The sequence below is a fragment of the Ranitomeya imitator genome, chromosome 4, assembly GCF_032444005.1.
Source record: "Ranitomeya imitator isolate aRanImi1 chromosome 4, aRanImi1.pri, whole genome shotgun sequence".
In the NCBI taxonomy this organism is placed as follows: Eukaryota; Metazoa; Chordata; class Amphibia; order Anura; family Dendrobatidae; genus Ranitomeya; species Ranitomeya imitator.
Genome location: NC_091285.1, coordinates 190869293 through 190891894, shown reverse-complemented (window position 1 = coordinate 190891894; position 22602 = coordinate 190869293).

The window sequence follows — 22602 nt, the reverse complement described above, 5'->3', positions numbered from 1 at the left end:
ACAACTACTAAACGAGAGTCTGAAGATCGAAGCAATGGCGAGGAAACCTGGAGAACACCTTGGAGTGTAACACACCATCTCTCTCCACCTCATAGCCAATTTGGAGGCCTAATGCAGTGTAGTTTCCAACAACTACTAAACGAGAGCATTAAGATCGAAGCTCTGGAAAGGCAACCTGGAGAACACCTTGGAGTGGAACACACCATCTCTCTCCACCCCATACCCATTTTGTAGGCCTAATGCAGTGTAGTTTTCTACAACTACTAAACGAGAGTCGGAAGACCGAAGCAATGGCAAGGAAACCTGGGGAACACCTTGGAGTGTAACACACCATCTCTCTCCACCTGATACCCATTTTGTAGGCCTAATGCAGTGTAGTTTTCTACAACTACTAAACGAGAGTCTGAAGATCGAAGCAATGGCGAGGAAACCTGGAGAACACCTTGGAGTGTAACACACCATCTCTCTCCACCCCATAGCCAATTTGGAGGCCTAATGCAGTGTAGTTTCCAACAACTACTAAACGAGAGCATTAAGATCGAAGCTCTGGAAAGGCAACCTGGAGAACACCTTGGAGTGGAACACACCATCTCTCTCCACCCTATACTCATGTTGTAGGCCTAATGCAGTGTAGTTTTCTACAACTACTAAACGAGAGTCGGAAGACCGAAGCAATGGCAAGGAAACCTGGGGAACACCTTGGAGTGTAACACACCATCTCTCTCCACCCGATACCCAATTTGTAGGCCTAATGCAGCCTACTTTCCGACAACTACTAAACGAGAGCATGAAGATCGAAGCTCAGGAAAGGCAACTGGGGAACACCTTGGAGTGTAACACACCCTCTCTCTACACCACGGAAGGGCTGATTCTTAGGAAGGAAGGCTGTTGGAAAGAAGCAGGGCGCATCCGAGGGTGATTATATTCTTATTAGGTATATACTCACCCTCGGACGCGCCCTGCTTCTTTATTTGTAATGAATGTTTATTTGCAATGTGGTTTTGACTTACTCTATTTTTTTGGTAAATAATGATTTTATTATTTTCATTGTTTTGCATCTTCTTGGCAATAATATAAAGAAGACGCGACAGGACAACACTCGGTGGATGCCATATCTGTGTTTTAAATTGAAAAAAACTTTCAGTTAACGACTTGCAGGAGAAAGTTATTGTAGCTGGTGGCCATTTTTAGTACTGTACCAGATTTTTGTTGTATGTGTTTGTTTTTAATGTTAAAATGTCTGCATTTGATATCTCTCCAGTATTTTCTTTTTTGTAAGCAAAATACTTATTTTTATATTTTCTGATGTTGGTTCCAGGGGAACACGGGCAGCAGTAGACAGGTCAGTGGAGGCCTAGTGGAAGGAGGGACCGCAGACAGGCTTCGAAGCCCTAACATAATAAATTGGGCTGGCTGTAGGCAATTTAAAATTGGTTCCAGGGGAACACGGGCAGCAGTAGACAGGTCAGTGGAGGCCTAGTGGAAGGAGGGACCACAGACAGGCTTCGAAGCCCTAACATAATAAATTGGGCTGGCTGTAGGCAATTTAAAATTGGTTCCAGGGGAACACGGGCAGCAGTAGACAGGTCAGTGGAGGCCTAGTGGAAGGAGGGACCGCAGACAGGCTTCGAAGCCCTAACATAATAAATTGGGCTGGCTGTAGGCAATTTAAAATTGGTTCCAGGGGAACACGGGCGGCAGAAGACAGGTCAGTGGAGGCCTAGTGGAAGGAGGGACCGCAGACAGGCTTCGAAGCCCTAACATAATAAATTGGGCTGGCTGTAGGCAATTTAAAATTGGTTCCAGGGGAACACGGGCAGCAGTAGACAGGTCAGTGGAGGCCTAGTGGAAGGAGGGACCGCAGACAGGCTTCGAAGCCCTAACATAATAAATTGGGCTGGCTGTAGGCAATTTAAAATTGGTTCCAGGGGAAAACGGGCAGCAGTAGACAGGTCAGTGGAGGCCTAGTGGAAGGAGGGACCGCAGACAGGCTTCGAAGCCCTAACATAATAAATTGGGCTGGCTGTAGGCAATTTAAAATTGGTTCCAGGGGAACACGGGCGGCAGTAGACAGGTCAGTGGAGGCCTAGTGGAAGGAGGGACCGCAGACAGGCTTCGAAGCCCTAACATAATAAATTGGGCTGGCTGTAGGCAATTTAAAATTGGTTCCAGGGGAACACGGGCAGCAGTAGACAGGTCAGTGGAGGCCTAGTGGAAGCAGGGACCGCAGACAGGCTTCGAAGCCCTAACATAATAAATTGGGCTGGCTGTAGGCAATTTAAAATTGGTTCCAGGGGAACACGGGCAGCAGTAGACAGGTCAGTGGAGGCCTAGTGGAAGGAGGGACCGCAGACAGGCTTCGAAGCCCTAACATAATAAATTGGGCTGGCTGTAGGCAATTTAAAATTGGTTCCAGGGGAACACGGGCGGCAGTAGACAGGTCAGTGGAGGCCTAGTGGAAGGAGGGACCGCAGACAGGCTTCGAAGCCCTAACATAATAAATTGGGCTGGCTGTAGGCAATTTAAAATTGGTTCCAGGGGAACACGGGCAGCAGTAGACAGGTCAGTGGAGGCCTAGTGGAAGGAGGGACCGCAGACAGGCTTCGAAGCCCTAACATAATAAATTGGGCTGGCTGTAGGCAATTTAAAATTGGTTCCAGGGGAACACGGGCGGCAGTAGCCAGGTCAGTGTAGTAGTAGTGGAAAGAACGGGCCGCAGACAGGCTTCGAAGGCCTAACATAACAAAAATTGGGCTGTAGGCAATTTAAAATTGGTTCCAGGGGAACACGGGCGGCAGTAGACAGGTCAGTGGAGGCCTAGTGGAAGGAGGGACCGCAGACAGGCTTCGAAGCCCTAACATAATAAATTGGGCTGGCTGTAGGCAATTTAAAATTGGTTCCAGGGGAACACGGGCAGCAGTAGACAGGTCAGTGGAGGCCTTGTGGAAGGAGTGACCGCAGAGGCTTCGAAGGCCTAACATAAGAAAAATGTCAATACAATGGTATTGACAGTGCCAGGCATTGAAGGATGTCAGCGCATAGACTAAACATTGGTGGAGCTGTGAGAGAAAATTTTGCAAGTGGTAGAGCACTGTTTGACCTGGGGAGGGGGACTGTCTTGTGGCCGGCGGTACAGGCCCAGGGCCCCTCATATTACAACGGTGTGTCTGACGTTGGGTGCGCACCACCACCGCCAGACACTTTATTGTACTATGAGGAACCTAGTGGCAGTGCCGTCGACCAAAAGCGGGCACACCCACCTCTTCAGACAAACAGCACTCTCACGGGTGCTGGCGCCAAGTGGCGATACCACGGCTCCGTGTGGGGACTTTGGCCATTTAGGGAGGTGTTAACATGTCGGATGCTGGACAATCAGGTGCTGCAAATTACGAGATTGGAAAAGTCGTTCAGAATAGTCCACAGGCAAGACCTTTACATAGGAAAGCTAGGTGTCAGCCGGGCAAGGTGGGGCAAAAGATTTCGAAATCCAGTTGTGGTTCATTTTAATGAAGGTTAGATCATCTACATTTTGGGTAGCCAGACGAGTCCTTTTTTCTGTTAGTATTGAACCTGCAGCACTGAATACTCTTTCTGATAGGACACTAGCTGCCGGGCAAGCAAGCTCCTGCAATGCATATTCTGCCAATTCTGGCCAGGTGTCTAATTTTGATGCCCAGTAATCAAATGGGAATGACGGTTGAGGGAGAACGTCGATAAGGGATGAAAAATAGTTAGTAACCATACTGGACAAATGTTGTCTCCTGTCACTTTGAATTGATGCTGCAGTACCTGTCCTTTCTGCGGTCATAGCAAAATCACTCCACAACCTGGTCAGAATACCCCTCTGGCCAACGCCACTTCTGATTTCTGCCCCTCTAACACCTCTGGTCTGCTGGCCCCTGCAGCTTGTGTTAGAACGATCACGGGCGCTGTGTGCAGGGAATGCCAGAAGCAAACGGTCAATAAGAGTTGATTGTTTGGTTGCTAATATTAGTTCCAAGTTCTCATGTGGCATTATATTTTGCAATTTGCCTTTATAGCGAGGATCAAGGAGGCAGGCCAACCAGTAATCGTCATCGTTCATCATTTTTGTTATGCGTGTGTCCCTTTTGAGGATATGTAAGGCATAATCCGCCATGTGGCCCAAAGTTCCAGTTCTCAAATCTGTGGTTGTGCTTGGTTGAGGGGCAGTTTCAGGCAAATCCACGTCACTTGTGTCCCTCCAAAAACCAGAACCCGGCCTTGCCGCGCCAACAATTTCCACTGGCCCCGGAAAAGCTTCCTCATTAAAAATATAATCATCCCCATCATCCTCCTCGTCCTCCTCCTCCTGTTCGCCCGCTACCTCGTCCTGTACACTGCCCTGGCCAGACAATGGCTGACTGTCATCAAGGCTTTCCTCTTCCTCAGCTGCAGACGGCTGATCCTTTATGTGCGTCAAACTTTGCATCAGCAGACGCATTAGGGGGATGCTCATGCTTATTATGGCGTTGTCTGCACTAACCAGCCGTGTGCATTCCTCAAAACACTGAAGGACTTGACACATGTCTTGAATCTTCGACCACTGCACACCTGACAACTCCATGTCTGCCATCCTACTGCCTGCCCGTGTATGTGTATCCTCCCACAAAAACATAACAGCCCGCCTCTGTTCACACAGTCTCTGAAGCATGTGCAGTGTTGAGTTCCACCTTGTTGCAACGTCTATGATTAGGCGATGCTGGGGAAGGTTCAAAGAACGCTGATAGGTCTGCATACGGCTGGAGTGTACGGGCGAACGGCGGATATGTGAGCAAAGTCCACGCACTTTGAGGAGCAGGTCGGATAACCCCGGATAACTTTTCAGGAAGCACTGCACCACCAGGTTTAAGGTGTGAGCCAGGCAAGGAATGTGTTTCAGTTGGGAAAGGGAGATGGCAGCCATGAAATTCCTTCCGTTATCACTCACTACCTTGCCTGCCTCAAGATCTACAGTCCCAGCCACGACTGCGTTTCTTTCTGCAATAACTCGGACAGAACTTCAGCGGTGTGTCTGTTGTCGCCCAAACACTTCATAGCCAATACAGCCTGCTGACGTTTGCCAGTAGCTGCCCCATAATGGGAGACCTGGTGTGCAACAGTGGCAGCTGCGGATGAAGTGGTTGTGCGACTGCGGTCTGTGGACGAGGTCTCGCTTCTGCAGGAGGACGAGGAGGAGTAGGAGGGGGTGCGAACGGCTACAGCCAACTGTTTCCTAGACCGTGGGCTAGGCAGAACTGTCCCAAACTTGCTGTCCCCTGTGGACCCTGCATCCACCACATTTACCCAGTGTGCCGTGATGGACACGTAACGTCCCTGGCCATGCCTACTGGTCCATGCATCTGTTGTCAGGTGCACCTTTGTGCTCACAGATTGCCTGAGTGCATGGACGATGCGCTCTTTAACATGCTGGTGGAGGGCTGGGATGGCTTTTCTGGAAAAAAAGTGTCGACTGGGTAGCTCGTAGCGTGGTACAGCGTAGTCCATCAGGGCTTTGAAAGCTTCGCTTTCAACTAACCGGTAGGGCATCATCTCTAACGAGATTAGTCTAGCTATGTGGGCGTTCAAACCCTGTGTACGCGGATGCGAGGCTAAGTACTTCCTTTTTCTAACCATAGTCTCATGTAGGGTGAGCTGGACTGGAGAGCTGGAGATCGTGGAACTAGCGGGGGTGCCGGTGGACATGGCAGACTGAGAGACGGTGGGAGATGGTATTGTTGCCGCCGGTGCCCTAGATGCAGTGTTTCCTACTATGAAACTGGTGATTCCCTGACCCTGACTGCTTTGGCCTGGCAAAGAAACCTGCACAGATACTGCAGGTGGTGCAGAAAATGGTGGCCCTACACTGCCGGAAGGGATGTTGCGTTGATGACTAGCTTCATTGGCCGAGGGTGCTACAACCTTAAGGGACGTTTGGTAGTTAGTCCAAGCTTGCAAATGCATGGTGGTTAAATGTCTATGCATGCAACTTGTATTGAGACTTTTCAGATTCTGCCCTCTGCTTAAGGTAGTTGAACATTTTTGACAGATGACTTTGCGCTGATCAATTGGATGTTGTTTAAAAAAATGCCAGACTGCACTCTTTCTAGCATCGGATACCTTTTCAGGCATTGCAGACTGAGCTTTAACCGGATGGCCACGCTCTCCTCCAACAGGTTTTGACTTTGCCACGCGTTTTGGGCAAGATACGGGCTCGGCAGATGGAACCTGTTTCGATGTTGATGCCTGCTGCGGCCCCTCCTCCTCCGCTTCAGAACTGCTGCCGCCTGCACCCTGTTCCCCCAATGGCTGCCAATCGGGGTCAAGAACTGGGTCATCTATTACCTCTTCTTGTAGCTCGTGTGCAACTTCGTCTGTGTCACCATGTCGGTCGGTGGTATAGCGTTCGTGATGGGGCAACATAGTCTCATCAGGGTCTGATTCTTGATCAGCACCCTGCGAGGGCAATGTTGTGGTCTGAGTCAAAGGACCAGCATAGTAGTCTGGCTGTGGCTGTGCATCAGTGCACTCCATGTCAGATTCAACTTGTAATGGGCATGGACTGTTAACTGCTTCACTTTCTAAGCCAGGGACGATATGTGTAAAGAGCTCCATGGAGTAACCCGTTGTGTCGCCTGCTGCATTCTTCTCTGTTGTTGTTTTTGCTGAAGAGGACAAGGAAGCGACTTGTCCCTGACCGTGAACATCCACTAACGACGCGCTGCTTTTACTTTTACCAGTTTCACGAGAGGAGGCAAAAGAGCTAGAGGCTGAGTCAGCAAGATAAGCCAAAACTTGCTCTTGCTGCTCCGGCTTTAAAAGCGGTTTTCCTACTCCCAGAAAAGGGAGCGTTCGAGGCCTTGTGTAGCCAGACGACGAACCTGGCTCCACAGCTCCAGACTTAGGTGCAATATTTTTTTTCCCACGACCACCTGATGCTCCACCACTACCACTACCCTCATTACCAGCTGACAATGAACGCCCCCGGCCACGACCTCTTCCACCAGACTTCTTCATTGTTTTAAAAACGTTACCAAACTAACGGTATTTGTTGCTGTCACACAACTTACACGGTGAGCTATAACTTCAGTATGATTTAGCTACCCCTTTACAGGTGGGGAAGACCACAACGAAAATCAGGCACAATGTTACACACTCTGTTGTTGGTGGCAACAAATGAGAGAGATGCCACACACGCAGGACTGTCACTGAAGCGCAAATGTAAATATTAATCTCCCACTGATTTGTTTGTTTTTTTTAAAAGGGAGACTTTAGAAAAAAAAAAATAATAAAAAAAATGATTTTTTAAGGAAGAATTTATAAACCAAATAAAATGAAATGATTGTTTCAGGGAGAATTTAGAAAACAAATTAAAAAAAAATAGGCTTTGTAGGGCCCACTGAGTGAGAGAGGACGCACACAGGAGTCAGGAGTGGCACACAAGCCCAGAGGCCAATATTTTTCTCCCACTGATTGATTTAGTGATTTTTTCAGGTAGATTTTGGAACCCAAATCAAGCAAAAAAATTAATAGGCTTTCTATGGCCCACAATTGGAGAGAGATAGATGGCACACCCAGGAGTCAAGACTGGCACACAAGCAGAAAGGGCAATATTTATCTCCCACTGATTGATTTATTGATTTTTTCAGGTAGAATTTAGAACCCAAATCAACCAAAAAAATAAATAGGCTTTCTATGGCAAACTATTTGTGAGAGAGATGGCACGCTCAGGACTGGCACACAAGCCCAGAGGCCAATATTAACCCCTCTGTGACCTTAGACGTACTATCCCGTCGAGGTGCCCTGGGCTTATCTGACCCTGGACGGGATAGTACGTCATAGCCGATCGGCCGCGCTCACGGGGGGAGCGCGGCCGATCGCGGCCGGTTGTCAGCTGCTTATCGCAGCTGACATCCGGCACTATGTGCCAGGAGCGGTCACGGACCGCCCCCGGCACATTAACCCCTGGCACACCGCGATCAAAGATGATCGCGATGTGCCGGCGGTGCAGGGAAGCACCGCGCAGGGAGGGGGCTCCCTGCGGGCTTCCCTGAGCCCCCCGCAGCAACGCGATGTGATCGCGTTGCTGCGAGGGTCTCCTCACCTCCCTCCCTGCTCGAGCCCCGGATCCAAGATGGCCGCGGATCCGGGTCCTGCAGGGAGGGAGGTGGCTTCACAGAGCCTGCTTAGAGCAGGCACTGTGAAGGCTGCAGCGCTGCATGTCAGATCAGTGATCTGACAGAGTGCTGTGCAAACTGTCAGATCACTGATCTGTGATGTCCCCCCCTGGGACAAAGTAAAAAAGTAAAAAAAAAATTTTCCAAATGTGTAAAAAAAATAAAAAAAAATATTCCAAAATAATGAAAAAAAAAATAAAAATATTATTCCCATAAATACATTTCTTCATCTAAATAAAAAAAAAAAAACAATAAAAGTACACATATTTAGTATCGCCGCGTCCGTAACGACCCGACCTATAAAACTGTCCCACTAGTTAACCCCTTCAGTAAACACCGTAAGAAAAAAAAAAAAAAAACGAGGCAAAAAACAACGCTTTATTGTCATACCGCCGAACAAAAAGTGGAATAACACGCGATCAAAAGGACAGATATAAATAACCATGGTACCACTGAAAGCGTCATATTGTCCCGCAAAAAAAGAGCCGCCATACAGCATCATCAGCAAAAAAATAAAAAAGTTATAGTCCTGAGAATAAAGCGATGCAAAAATAATTATTTTTTCTGTAAAATAGTTTTTATCGTATAAAAGCACCAAACCATAAAAAAATGATATAAATGAGGTATCGCTGTAATCGTACTGACCCGAAGAATAAAACTGATTTATCAATTTTACCAAACGCGGAACGGTATAAACGCCTCCCCCAATAGAAATTCATGAATAGCTGGCTTTTGGTCATTCTTCCTCACAAAAATCGGAATAAAAAGCGATAAAAAAATGTCACGTGCCCAAAAATGTTTTCAATAAAAACGTCAACTCATCCCGCAAAAAACAAGACCTCACATGACTCTGTGGACCAAAATATGGAAAAATTATAGCTCTCAAAATGTGGTATTGCAAAAAATATTTTTTGCAATAAAAAGGGTCTTTCAGTGTGTGACGGCTGCCAATCATAAAAATCCGCTAAAAAACTCGCAATAAAAGTAAATCAAACCCCCCTTCATCACCCCCTTAGTTAGGGAAAAATAAAAAAAAATGTATTTATTTCCATTTTCCCATTAGGGCTAGGGTTAGGGCTAGGATTAGGGTTAGGGTTAGGGCTAGGGTTAGGGCTAGGGTTAGGGCTAGGGCTAGGGCTAGGGCTAGGGTTAGGGCTAGGGTTAGGGCTAGGGCTAGGGTTAGGGTTAGGGCTAGGGTTAGGGTTAGGGCTAGGGTTAGGGTTAGGGTTAGGGCTAGGGTTAGGGCTAGGGTTAGGGCTAGGGTTAGGGTTAGGGCTAGGGTTAGGGCTAGGGTTAGGGTTAGGGTTAGGGCTAGGGTTAGGGATAGGGTTAGGGTTAGGGCTAGGGTTAGGGTTAGGGTTAGGGCTAGGGTTAGGGCTAGGGTTAGGGTTAGGGTTAGGGTTGGGGCTACAGTTAGGGTTGGGGCTAAAGTTAGGGTTAGGGTTTAGATTACATTTACAGTTGGGAATAGGGTTGGGATTAGGGTTAGGGGTGTGTCAGGGTTAGAGGTGTGGTTAGGGTTACCGTTGGAATTAGGGTTAGGGGTGTGTTTAGATTAGGGTTTCAGTTATAATTGGGGGGTTTCCACTGTTTCGGCACATTAGGGGCTCTCCAAACACGACATGGCGTCCGATCTCAATTCCAGCCAATTCTGCGTTGAAAAAGTAAAACAGTGCTCCTTCCCTTCCGAGCTCTCCTGTGTGCCCAAACAGGGGTTTACCCCAACATATGGGGTATCAGCGTACTCAGGACAAATTGGACAACAACTTTTGTGGACCAATTTCTCCTGTTACCCTTGGGAAAATACAAAACTGGGGGCTAAAAAATAATTTTTGTGGGAAAACAAAAAGATATTTTATTTTCACGGCTCTGCGTTATAAACTGTAGTGAAACACTTGGGGGTTCAAAGTTCTCACAACACATCTAGATAAGTTCATTGAGGGGTCTAGTTTCCAATATGGGGTCACTTGTGGGGGTTTCTACTGTTTAGGTACATTAGGGGCTCTGCAAACGCAATGTGACGCCTGCAGACCAATCCATCTAAGTCTGCATTCCAAATGATGCTCCTTCCCTTCTGAGCCCTCCCATGCGCCCAAACGGTGGTTCCCCCCCACATATCGGGTATCAGCGTACTCAGGACAAATTGGACAACAACATTTAGGGTCCAATTTCTCCTGCTAACCTTGGAAAAATACAAAACTGGGGGCTAAAATATAATTTTTGTGGAAAAAAAAATATTTTTTATTTGCATGGCTCTGCGTTATAAACTGTAGTGAAATACTTGGGGGTTCAAAGCTCTCACAACACATCAAGATGAGTTCCTTAGGGGGTCTACTTTCCAAAATGGTGTCACTTGTGGGGGGTTTCTACTGTTTAGGTACATTAGGGGCTCTGCAAACGCAATGTGACGCCTGCAGACCATTCCATCTAAGTCTGCATTCCAAATGGCGCTCCTTCCCTTCCGAACCCTCCCATGCGCCCAAACGGTGGTTCCCCCCCACATATGGGGTATCAGCGTACTCAGGACAAATTGGACAACAACTTTTGGGGTCCAATTTCTCCTGTTACCCTAGGGAAAATACAAAACTGGGGGCTAAAAATAATTTTTGTGGGAAAAAAATTTTGTTTTATTTTTATGGCTCTGCATTATAAACTTCTGTGAAGCCCTTGGTGGGTCAAAGTGCTCACCACACATCCAGATAAGTTCCTTAGGGGGTCTACTTTCCAAAATGGTGTCACTTGTGGGGGGTTTCAATGTTTAGGCACATCAGTGGCTCTCCAAACGCAACATGGCGTCCCATCTCAATTCCTGTCAATTTTGCATTGAAAAGTCAAACGGCGCTCCTTCCCTTCCGAGCTCTCCCATGCGCCCAAACAGTGGTTTACTGCCACATATGGGGTATCAGCGTACTCGGGACAAATTGGACAACAACTTTTGAGGTCCAATTTCTTCTCTTACCCTTGGAAAAATAAAAAATTGGGGGCAAAAATATAATTTTTGTGAAAAAATATGATTTTTTATTTTTACGGTTCTGCATTATAAACTTCTGTGAAGCACTTGGTGGGTCAAAGTGCTCACCACACATCTAGATAAGTTCCTTAGGGGGTCTACTTTCCAAAATGGTGTCACTTGTGGGGGGTTTCAATGTTTAGGCACATCAGTGGCTCTCCAAACGCAACATGGCGTCCCATCTCAATTTCTGTCAATTTTGCATTGAAAAGTCAAACTGCGCTCCTTCCCTTCCGAGCTCTCCCATGAGCCCAAACAGTGGTTTACTGCCACATATGGGGTATCAGCGTACTCAGGACAAATTGGACAACAACTTTTGAGGTCCAATTTCTTCTCTTACCCTTGGAAAAATAAAAAATTGGGGGCAAAAATATAATTTTTGTGAACAAATATGATTTTTTATTTTTACGGTTCTGCATTATAAACTTCTGTGAAGCACTTGGTGGGTCAAAGTGCTCACCACACATCCAGATAAGTTCCTTAGGGGGTCTACTTTCCAAAATGGTGTCACTTGTGGGGGGTTTCAATGTTTAGGCACATCAGTGGCTCTCCAAACACAACATGGCGTCCCATCTCAATTCCTGTCAATTTTGCATTGAAAAGTCAAATAGCGCTCCTTCCCTTCCGAGCTCTCCCATGCGCCCAAACAGTGGTTTACTGCCACATATGGGGTATCAGCGTACTCAGGACAAATTGGACAACAACTTTTTGGGTCAAATTTCTCCTGTTACCCTTGGTAAAATAAAACAAATTGGAGCTGAAGTAAATTTTTTGTGTAAAAAAGTTAAATGTTCATTTTTATTTAAACATTCCAAAAATTCCTATTAAACACCTGAAGGGTTAATAAACTTCTTGAATGTGGTTTTGAGCACCTTGAGGGGTGCAGTTTTTAGAATGGTGTCACACTTGGGCATTTTCTATCATATAGACCCCTCAAAATGACTTCAAATGAGACGTGGTCCCTAAAAAAAAATGGTGTTGTAAAAATGAGAAATTGCTGGTCAACTTTTAACCCTTATAACTCCCTAACAAAAAAAAAATTGGTTCCAAAATTATGCTGATGTAAAGGAGACATGTGGGAAATGTTACTTATTAAGTATTTTGTGTGACATATCTCTGTGATTTAATTGCATAAAAATTCAAAGTTTGAAAATTGCGAAATTTTCAAAATTTTCGCCAAATTTCCGTTTTTTTCACAAATAAACGCAGGTACTATCAAAGAAATTTTACCACTATCATGAAGTACAATATGTCACGAGAAAACAATGTCAGAATCACCAGGATCCGTTGAAGCGTTTCGGAGTTATAACCTCATAAAGGGACAGTGGTCAGAATTGTAAAAATTGGCCTGGTCATTAACGTGCAAACCACCCTTGGGGGTAAAGGGGTTAATCTCCCACTTTTTTTTTTTTTCCAGGGAAAATTTATAAACCCAATAAAAAAAATAATAAATAGGCTTTCTATGGCCCACTATCTGAGAGAGAGAGATGGCACGCTTAGGACTGGCACACAAGCCCAAAGGCCAATATTAATCTCCCACTGATTGATTTATTGATTTTTTCAGGTAGAATTTAGAACCCAAATCAACCAAAAAAATAAATAGGCTTTCTATGGCCCACTATTTGTGAGAGAGATGGCACGCTCAGGACTGGCACACAAGCCCAGAGGCCAATATTAATCTCCCACTTTTTTTTTTTTTTCCAGAGAAAATTTATAAACCCAATAAAAAAAATAATAAATAGGCTTTCTATGGCCCACTATCTGAGAGAGAGAGATGGCACGCTTAGGACTGGCACACAAGCCCAAAGGCCAATAGTAATCTCCCACTGATTGATTTATTGATTTTTTCAGGTGGAATTTAGAACCCAAATCAAGCAAAAAAATTAATAGGCTTTCTATGGCTCACTGAGTGAGAGATGGCACACACAGGAGTCAGGAGTGGCACACAAGCCCTGAGGCCAATATTTTTCTCCCACTGATTGATGTTGTGATTTTTTCAGGTAGATTTTGGAACCCAAATCAAGCAAAAAAATAAATAGGCTTTCTATGGCCCACTGAGTGAGAGATGGCACACACACAGGAGTAAGGAGTGGCACACAAGCCCTGAGGCCAATATTTTTCTCCCACTGATTGATGTAGTGATTTTTTCAGGTAGATTTTAGAACCCAAATCAAGCAAAAAAATAAATAGGCTTTCTATGGCCCACTGAGTGAGAGATGACACAGACAGGGATGGCACTCTAGCAGAAATGCCAATCTTAATCTCCCACAAAAAAAAAAAAAAAAAAAGGAACTGTCCTTCAATTACTATCTCCCTGCAGTAATCTCAGCCAGGTATGGCAGGCAGCAATAAGGAGTGGACTGATGCACAAATTAAATAAAAAGTGTGGACAAACAAACAAGATAGCTGTGCAGAAAGGAAGGAACAAGAGGATTTGTGCTTTGAAAAAAGCAGTTGGTTTGCACAGCGGCGTACACACAGCAATGCAGCTATCAGGGAGCCTTCTAGGGCAGCCCAATGAGCTACAGCGCTGAGAAAAAAAAAAAATGTAGCTTCCACTATCCCTGCACACCGAAGGTGGTGTTGGACAGTGCAAATCGCTACAGCACAAGCGGTTTGGTGGTTAATGGACCCTGCCTAACGCTATCCCTGCTTCTGACGAAGCGGCAGCAACCTCTCCCTAAGCTCAGATCAGCAGCAGTAACATGGCGGTCGGCGGGAACGCCCCTTTATAGCCCCTGTGACGCCGTGGACAGCAAGCCAATCACTGCAATGCCCTTCTCTAAGATGGTGGGGACCAGGACCTATGTCATCACGCTGCCCACACTCTGCGTTTACCTTCATTGGCTGAGAAATGGGGCTTTTCGCGTCATTGAAACGCGACTTTGGCGCGAAAGTCGCGTACCGCATGGCCGACCCCGCACAGGGGTCGGATCGGGTTTCATGAAACCCGACTTTGTCAAAAGTCGGCGACTTTTGAAAATGTTCGACCCGTTTCGCTCAACCCTAGTCTCCACAATATGCCAATCTATTTATGGCGAAACTGGAGGAAGAATTTTTGTCATCGTGCTCTGTTAAACCTCTTGCATACTTCCGATACATTGATGATCTGCTAATAATATGGACAGGCTCAAAAGATGATCTACTCACCTTCCACAATAACATCAACAAGTACCACCCAACCATAAAGCTCACCCTCAACTTTTCAAAGACCCAAATACATTTTCTGGACATGACCATGTATATCAAGAACAACGCCATACAAGCATCAATTTATCATAAGCCTACAGGATGTCCGGCTTATCTTAGATGGAACAGCTTTCATCCGAGACACACAAAAAAATCCATCATCTACAGTCAAGCTCTGAGGTATATTCGGATCTGTTCAGACAGTAAAGACAGGGAACTACAGCTGCGATCACTGAGGAATACATTCCTACAACAAGGATACCATCCACTGGTAACAGATGAACAGATCCACAGGGCTACAAGGATCCCAAGAAACAGCCTCCTGGATTACAAACTGAGAGGGGATAACAACAGAGTGCATCTTGTGGTCACATTCAACCCCCACATGAGCACCCTAAGGAAAATTGGTGCTGATCTCCAACCCATATTCAACAGAGACCACAAATTGAAAGACATATTCCCTGAGCTACCACTTCTCTCCTATAAACAGCCCCCTAACTTAAGTAATCTGCTTATCAGAAGTGTCCTCTTATCACCATTAGTGACTTGCACATTCCCTTGTAGCAATAAAAAATGCAAAACGTGTTCCCACATATTACCAACAAATATAGTCCACGTGCCAAACACAAATCAGGACTATAAGGTCATGGACTCTTTTTCATGTACATCACATCCTCCAATGTGGTGTACATGATACAATGTACCAGGTGCCCTGGAAGTATCTATATTGGGGAAACTATGCAAAGACTACAAACTAGGATGAATCTACACAGACACACAATCAGTAATGAAATGGACACGCCTGTGGGAAAACATTTCTCTGGACCTGGACACAGTGTGACAGATTTAAAAGTCTTAATACTAAAAGGTCATTTTAAGGATGACAGAGAAAGAAAATTTGGGAATTCAAACTAATGAAATTATTCAATTCTTTAACACTAGGACTCAATTTAACACCTGGATTTATGAGTCACTGCATGGACACAATTCACACCTCCACCAGATGACTTCAGATAACTAAGAACATTATTCCCACCGCCTCTCCATTTGTAACAAAATACCTAATTTGATTTCCTTGGTTTATCTTTAGAAGGCCTCCCACCTCCCACCCCCTGAACTTATGTCCTACTGTAGTTGTCACGATCAGCTGCGGCCCCAAGCTGACCAACCTCAGAAGGCGTGGGGCGTGTGTCCCCCGGAGAAGAAATATGGACCCTTTAAACCGCAGAGGGGGACCCTGGCCTACCCGAACTAGGGGAGAACAGCGACCGGGGTTCTGTGGCAGCTGAGGATGTGGACAAGGAAAGAGACACGTAGGACGTGATTACACTGATACTTCAGGTAAAGAAAGTAAAGTTTACTAAAGTAAAGTCACAGAGTACATAAACAAAACATGATGATGTCAGGCTCCCGATTCCACACCTCAGAAGGGTACCACCCAGAGGACCCCAAGGCACCAACGGATCACCGAGGCACAGATAGGCGGGACATCAGGACCCAGGCAGGACATCAGGGTACACAAGGACATCAGGGTACAGGCAAGCCATCAGGATACAAACAGGAAATCAGGACATCTGGACTCAGGAAAGGCCTCAGGACATCAGGACACAGGCAGGGCAACAGGACATCAGGGAACAGACAGGATTTCAGGGTCCATGAGGTCATTAAGACACAGGCAGGACATCAGGGCACAGACAGGACATCAGGACATCTGGACCCAGGGTCACCGGCAGACATCAGACAGGAGTCGTTCGGTTCCGGACATCTGACATGACCTACAGGCACCACCAGAGACATCAGGCTCCAAGCTCCAGACAGCGGTCATCAGGTTCCAGACTGCGGTCGTCAGGCTCCGGGCATCGGACCTAGGAAGGAACTCAAGCATGATGGTGCAAATACCGCCGTACTGGACATGAGCCAGACGGGGTTAACACCGCATGGTGGTCAGAGCACAGAGTAGTAGATGCTCAACAGAAACACTGGTTTCAAGAGACTCACAATCACTGGGAGTGAGGCTCCAGATGCAAAGGCATTCCAGGAACATAATCACAGCAGACAGTTCAGACAGGTTCAGGTACAGGACAGGTACAGGATCAAGGACTCGGGCATGGATATACCGCCTCCAGGACAGGCGCCAGAACAGGACAAAACAGGAATCAAGGCAAGGACTTTGGTGCAAAACCATAGACAGGAGAGGTGCAGGAACAGAAACACACATAGCAAAGTTCAGGAGCTTTGTGAGTGTAGTTCAGGCCCCGCCCATAGGGCAGAGGAGCTTTATATATGAGCTGCCCCTCAGCAATTGGCTGGGGACAGCATTTGAAGTACACACCCTAACCCTGATAAAAGCAGAGGACACACAGAAACCATTACAGAACACAGTGCAGGATCTGAGGCTCAGGGCACCAGGCTGAGACTGCAAGCACTGAACCACGTGGAAAGCCATGCACCAACTGCAAATGACCTCACAACCCACTGACAGCTTCACAGCAGCAACCAGGGACCAAACATGAGGAAGGATTGCAGCAGGGCAAATACCTAAACACCCATGTACGTCTGCGCAGCAGAGCAGGGAACTGAGAAGTCTCCATTAAGGTAACAGCCAACAGTATCCCAGCTCAAATTAGGGGGGAAAGAGTAAAGGGTTAAAGCAAACATATGCATTGTCATGCCGAAAACCAGAAACAGACAGAACGGCATGACAGTAGTATTCTTTAAATGTTGTGCTTTTTTCTTATTAATCTATTTGTAATCTTGCCTGAAGAAGGAGCCACTGTGCTCTTAAAGCTTGCAAACATATTATTTTATATATAATATATAGCCAATAAAGGTATCACTCCCAGAATACTTTGGTCATCATTGGGCAGAAAAGTATTCACATCGAGGGAATGATTGGCTATTTTTAATTAAAGTTTATTAAAAAAGCAATTAGATTTCTACATTATAGACATAGATATTAAGGATGAAAAACAGTGTTAGTTTCAGACAATCCCATTAAGTTGTTTCTCATGATGTAATTGTTGAAAAACTGCTGTTTTGACAAAATTATGTGTAAGAAAATGCAGATTAACTGAGATGTGTGAACGTGTCATAAAGGAATTAAAACTTTTTATTACCAACTCAACTACCAAACTGCCATTGAAAAGATTCTTTGTTATGACTAATTACATAAATGTAAGATATAATAAGAGCACTTTAATATTAGTGTGTTTATATAGTAATCCAAGTTCATTAGAATCTGACAGCGAGTGACAATCCCAGCCGAGTGCATCCCTATAAATAAAGTATAAAAGACTTACTGCACATCTCCAGCTGGTTCAATACTTATTATGTGGCCCTTTCCCTGCCCGGGTAAACCATAATGACACTTATGAGCCTTGGATGTATAGCCTATTATCCTACAATGTTAGGATTAGCTAACAGATTATGTAAGGATAATACAATTGCTCTTGTTTTTATATTACAAACAGGGGGAGGGATGGGTTAATCATCTCTTTATTAGAACAGACCTTGGGCGCCGCTTTAGAACCTACCACAAAACAGCAGGGACAACTGTTACCATATAATTAAATCTGGAATAGGCCTCTCCGACCCCCTCCCATGGTAGAGGGTTAATGCTCTGAGTCTGATGAGGCATCATTGTGGGGAGCGGCATTGTTCAGATAGCTTGGAGATTGTGTGCAGCGGAGATCACATTAAATCTCACCGCCTGTACCCGCAGAGATGTTAACGAGCCAGGCAGCCGAAATGGGGGGCTAATTAAATTTGCGTGTATTACTTCTCAGGCGAAAATGATCATCCCTGCTGCAAAAGAGACATAAATAACGCGGGCCAGCCCTGGAGCTGTCACATCAGGGAGCAGCTAATGTCACATCCTGCGCCAGACCTGGAGAGATCCGTAGAGCGTCACTTGAGGCTTGTGCAGATGAGAATTATAAATGGGTACTTGGACCATCAGACCTTAGTGCGCCTGCATTAACCTCTTCCCAGCCAGCTGCCAATAATGAGCGCCCATTTTCATTGCAATGTTGGACTCACGCGAGCGTATTATGATATATGGCTGATGTTACTGAGTAGCATTAAAAAGCCTCCTGTTCAACTAAATGGACTGTAAGATATTTTATGGAGAAAAACGGACCGTTTAATTGTATACACAAGCTGTTTTAAGTTAGTAACAGCAAAGGAAACTTCTTTATGAGCTCATTTTTGCTTTGTGACTTTTGGCCAGCTTCTGGGCTCTTAAATAATTACCACCGCTACACTCATTCCCTTCTAGACTATTATAACCAAAACACTGTTAGATTTATTAGGTCTATCAGGGGAATAGTTTCTTATTTTTGATTTACGCAAATGTATTTTTTTAAAGCACAATTATAAAATTATTAAACATTATATTATATTCAAGGTCCGTGCTTTGAACATGCAGAAGTAGCATCGTGGCTATATACAGTAGTGCTGCATGTATACTATGGTAATGCTATGTGTGCAGCAAAATTCTAAAGTATATATGTACTGTATATACTGCATGTTTCTGCATAGATTGCTGAAAAAACGTTGCGTGTATGGTTTTATGTAATTACAATTCAGATGAATAAGACAAATTCAGTAATTTCCTGAAACCAGTGTGCCATGTGAGAATGAATACCCACAGTGAGAGCAAATGAAATACCTGGAAAAAGTAAAGACATGGTTTCTAGACAAGAAAGCATAATTTTACCCGTTTATAAAACACCGGAGTGAATGCATCCTGAGAATTTTGGTATTAGTTCACAAAAGAAAAATATCAAAGTGCTGGAGAGAGTTCAAAGGCGGGGAAAAATATTAATACAAAGTAAAAAGATCATGTTATGAAAGTAGGGAATGAAAGGAGGATCTTTGCTAATGATTAACTAAAATGCAATTTCACCACAAAGGTCATATGCATATTGCCTCTTCTGAGAAAAAGAGGACTTAAACTCTATAGCGCCACCTGTTGGAAGTAGCAATTCTACAATTCACAATCAACCCTATAACGAGTCGTGCAATATGACTTAGGATAAAAGCCAAATCACTATCTCAATTCGCAGACATGGTGTTTCGGGCTGTTGGCCCTCGTCAGTGCGAAGCATGGGAACTGATTTGGCTAGGTGAGAGGCTCTGGACTGGGGTCTAAGGGGTATCGTTTCTCCTTCTGGAGAGTGACATACCATCCAGCCAAATCAGTTCTCATGGTTCGCAGTGACGAAGGCCAACAGCCCGAAACACCATGTCTGCGAATTGAGATACTGATTTGGCTTTTATCCTAAGTCATATTGCACGACTCGTTAAAGGGTTGATTGTGACTTGTAGGATTGCTACTTCCAACAGGTGCCACTATAGAGTTTAAGTCCTCTTTTTCTCAGAAGAGGCAATTTGCATATTATATTTCCCAGAGGAGCATTGCACGGCGAAGAAGCCTCCTTACCTTGACAAGCCAGAGATGGTATGTCACTCTCCATAAGGAGAAACGATACCCCTTAGACCACAAAGGTCAAAAGCACTACTTTAATATCTTAACCATAGAGTTATAGAACATACTCTAACAAAGTTTGGTATTGGCACAAAGCATTAGTAGACTGAAAGGGGTTGTCCGGTCACAAGATTGATGACCTATCCATACAACAGTTAGGCATATCGGAGCTGTTATTATTAGATCTGAATGCAGCTGAATTCTCCTGACTAGGATCTGTTCTCCAGTTCTTAGCAGAAGTCGCTACACATTAAATGGAGCCCCATTTCTTCCAGTCTCCACTGGAACAAACTGCTGAATGATGGAGGTGTCATATCCCACCAATCTCATATTAATGAGCTACCTTTAGGGTTAGTCTTCAATTTCTTGTGACAAGACAACTTCTTTTGATAAAGATTAGTTTTCTACTTTGTAAAATGTAAAATAGTTCTTGGTATTAATGTAGATCACACGTCCATGAAGGTTTTTTAATTTATCCAAACTGGGTTTTAGCCTTCCTCTGATTCAATTTAAATTGAGCCAGGTGTCCCTTATTAAATGTACGGCTGTTCCTGGATCTGGGATCATGGAGACAGCGGAGGCCTGCAGCCAAAATGTGAGTGAACAGCACCGCACTTAGAGCACAGGGGAACTGGGACACCCTGGGCACCTGTCAGTTTTGCCATTCTGGTTCTTAAAAATAGAGAGGAACCCAGGCATTTTTGTTTTCAATTTATTTAGTTACAGCGCCGGCTGATGAATGCTCCCATCAGCGGACGCCTGTGACCAAAGGTTAACTTTTTATCTACGGTCACAGGTGCTGGCACATGCTGTCATCTGACAGCGTGGGAACTGCAGATCTATGACAGACGGTAATAACCTTACCGCCGATTAGTACTGCTGGTTGTTAGGACTGGCGGAACGCACCAAGACAGATGATATAGATGCGTTCGCAGTCCGGGGTCCACCGTGCAGGTGAAAACCTGCTGCTAGCAATTTGCAGACTATATGGCGGTACACTAAAGTATACACGCGTGGCTTAACCTCACCCAGCGTGAAAGAAGCAATCCTGTTGAGTCACAGGACCGCGGTACCGCACCTAAAGCGCGAGCAAGTAGTCAGCGAACTCAACCCCAACTAGGATTGAAGTCCGATTAGACCCTTGCGGGCACAACACCGCAACTGGGTGTGTAAGGAAACTGAACAACAATGTTAAAGCACAAGAGTGCATGCGGTGCTGCACTGACGAACGCCACTAACCACCCAGGCTTGGGGAAGGAAAGCACAGAGGAAGTGCACGGCGCCGTACTGGCGGTCACAGCAACTGGACGCTGTAATGTGTGATTAGTGCTGTAGGATAAGTTGGGCGCTAGATAGCAACCATACACCTTCCGCGAACAGACATTCAATAGGGTAGGGGTATCCAAGGACGACTTGCACTCACAACATACACACATTAGCAATTGTAAGACAATACTAGCGCATGGCCGTGCGGTCATGCGCAGTTTATATAGCTGCAGCACAGGAAGTGGCCACAGCACCTTTGCCCTTCCAAGACCTGCCAAGAGGACCAATGGAATGTGCTCCAGAGCCTGAGCACATGACCCTCGATCTCCAACGGGAGATCTTACCCTGGGCATGCTCAGTACGTGCAGACAAGGACTTAGTCCCAGAGAAGTCCGCTCGCTGCTGACCAGCACTGACTTTAATGGCAGAGACTGGAGAAGCAGCAGTAACTCTCAGAACAGAGTGAGAATGAGCAAGACGCTGGGACCGATGTCTTTGCTGAGCAGACTCCACTGCGGCTGGACAAGAATGGGAGACCGCAGCGGAGGTGGCTCGAGATTCCCCCTGTGCAGAAGCGGGAACTCGACCCCTAACATTACCCCCCCTCCTTGGGCCTCGCTACGTTCGAAGGCAGCAATGAGCTGCGGAGCCTGAATGTGCTCAGCAGGCTCCCAGGATCTATCCTCAGGACCGTAACCCATCCAGTCCACCAAATAAAATTTTTTGCCACGAACCACCTTGTACCCCAAGATAGCGTTCACCTCGTAATCGTCCGTAGACGAACCCGACGTCCCAGTAGATGACTCAGAAAACCGGGACATGTAGACGGGCTTAAGGAGGGACACATGAAAGGTGTCGGTGATACCTAGGCGTGGAGGAAGGGCCAGACGGTAAACCACAGGATTAACCTGTTCGAGGACCTTAAAAGGACCTAAGTAGCGAGGTGCAAACTTGGTAGACTCAACTCGCAGCCTGATGTTACGGGCGGAGAGCCACACTAAGTCGCCAGGAGCAAAGGTTGGAGCGGGGCGCCGATGTGCGTCGGCGGAGGACCTCATTCTCTCCTTGGAAGCCTGAATGGCATCCTGAGTGCGATCCCAAATGTCCCGTGCCTCCACAGCCCAGTCTGCCACCCTGGAATCGGCGGAAGACACGGGCATGGGCACAGGTACCCGCGGATGCTGACCATAGTTAAAGAGGAATGGAGTCTGTCCAGTGGAATCAGCGACAGCATTGTTAAGAGCAAACTCCGCCCACGGTAGCAAAGATGCCCAGTCATCCTGCTTAGCAGAAACAAAATGTCGCAGATATGTGACCAAGGTCTGGTTGGCTCTCTCTACCAACCCATTCGTCTCGGGATGATAAGCCGAAGAGAGATTCAACTCGATACTGAGAAGACGACAAAGCTCTCTCCAGAACCGAGACGCAAACTGGGGACCTCGGTCACTGACAATTTTGTCTGGCATACCGTGAAG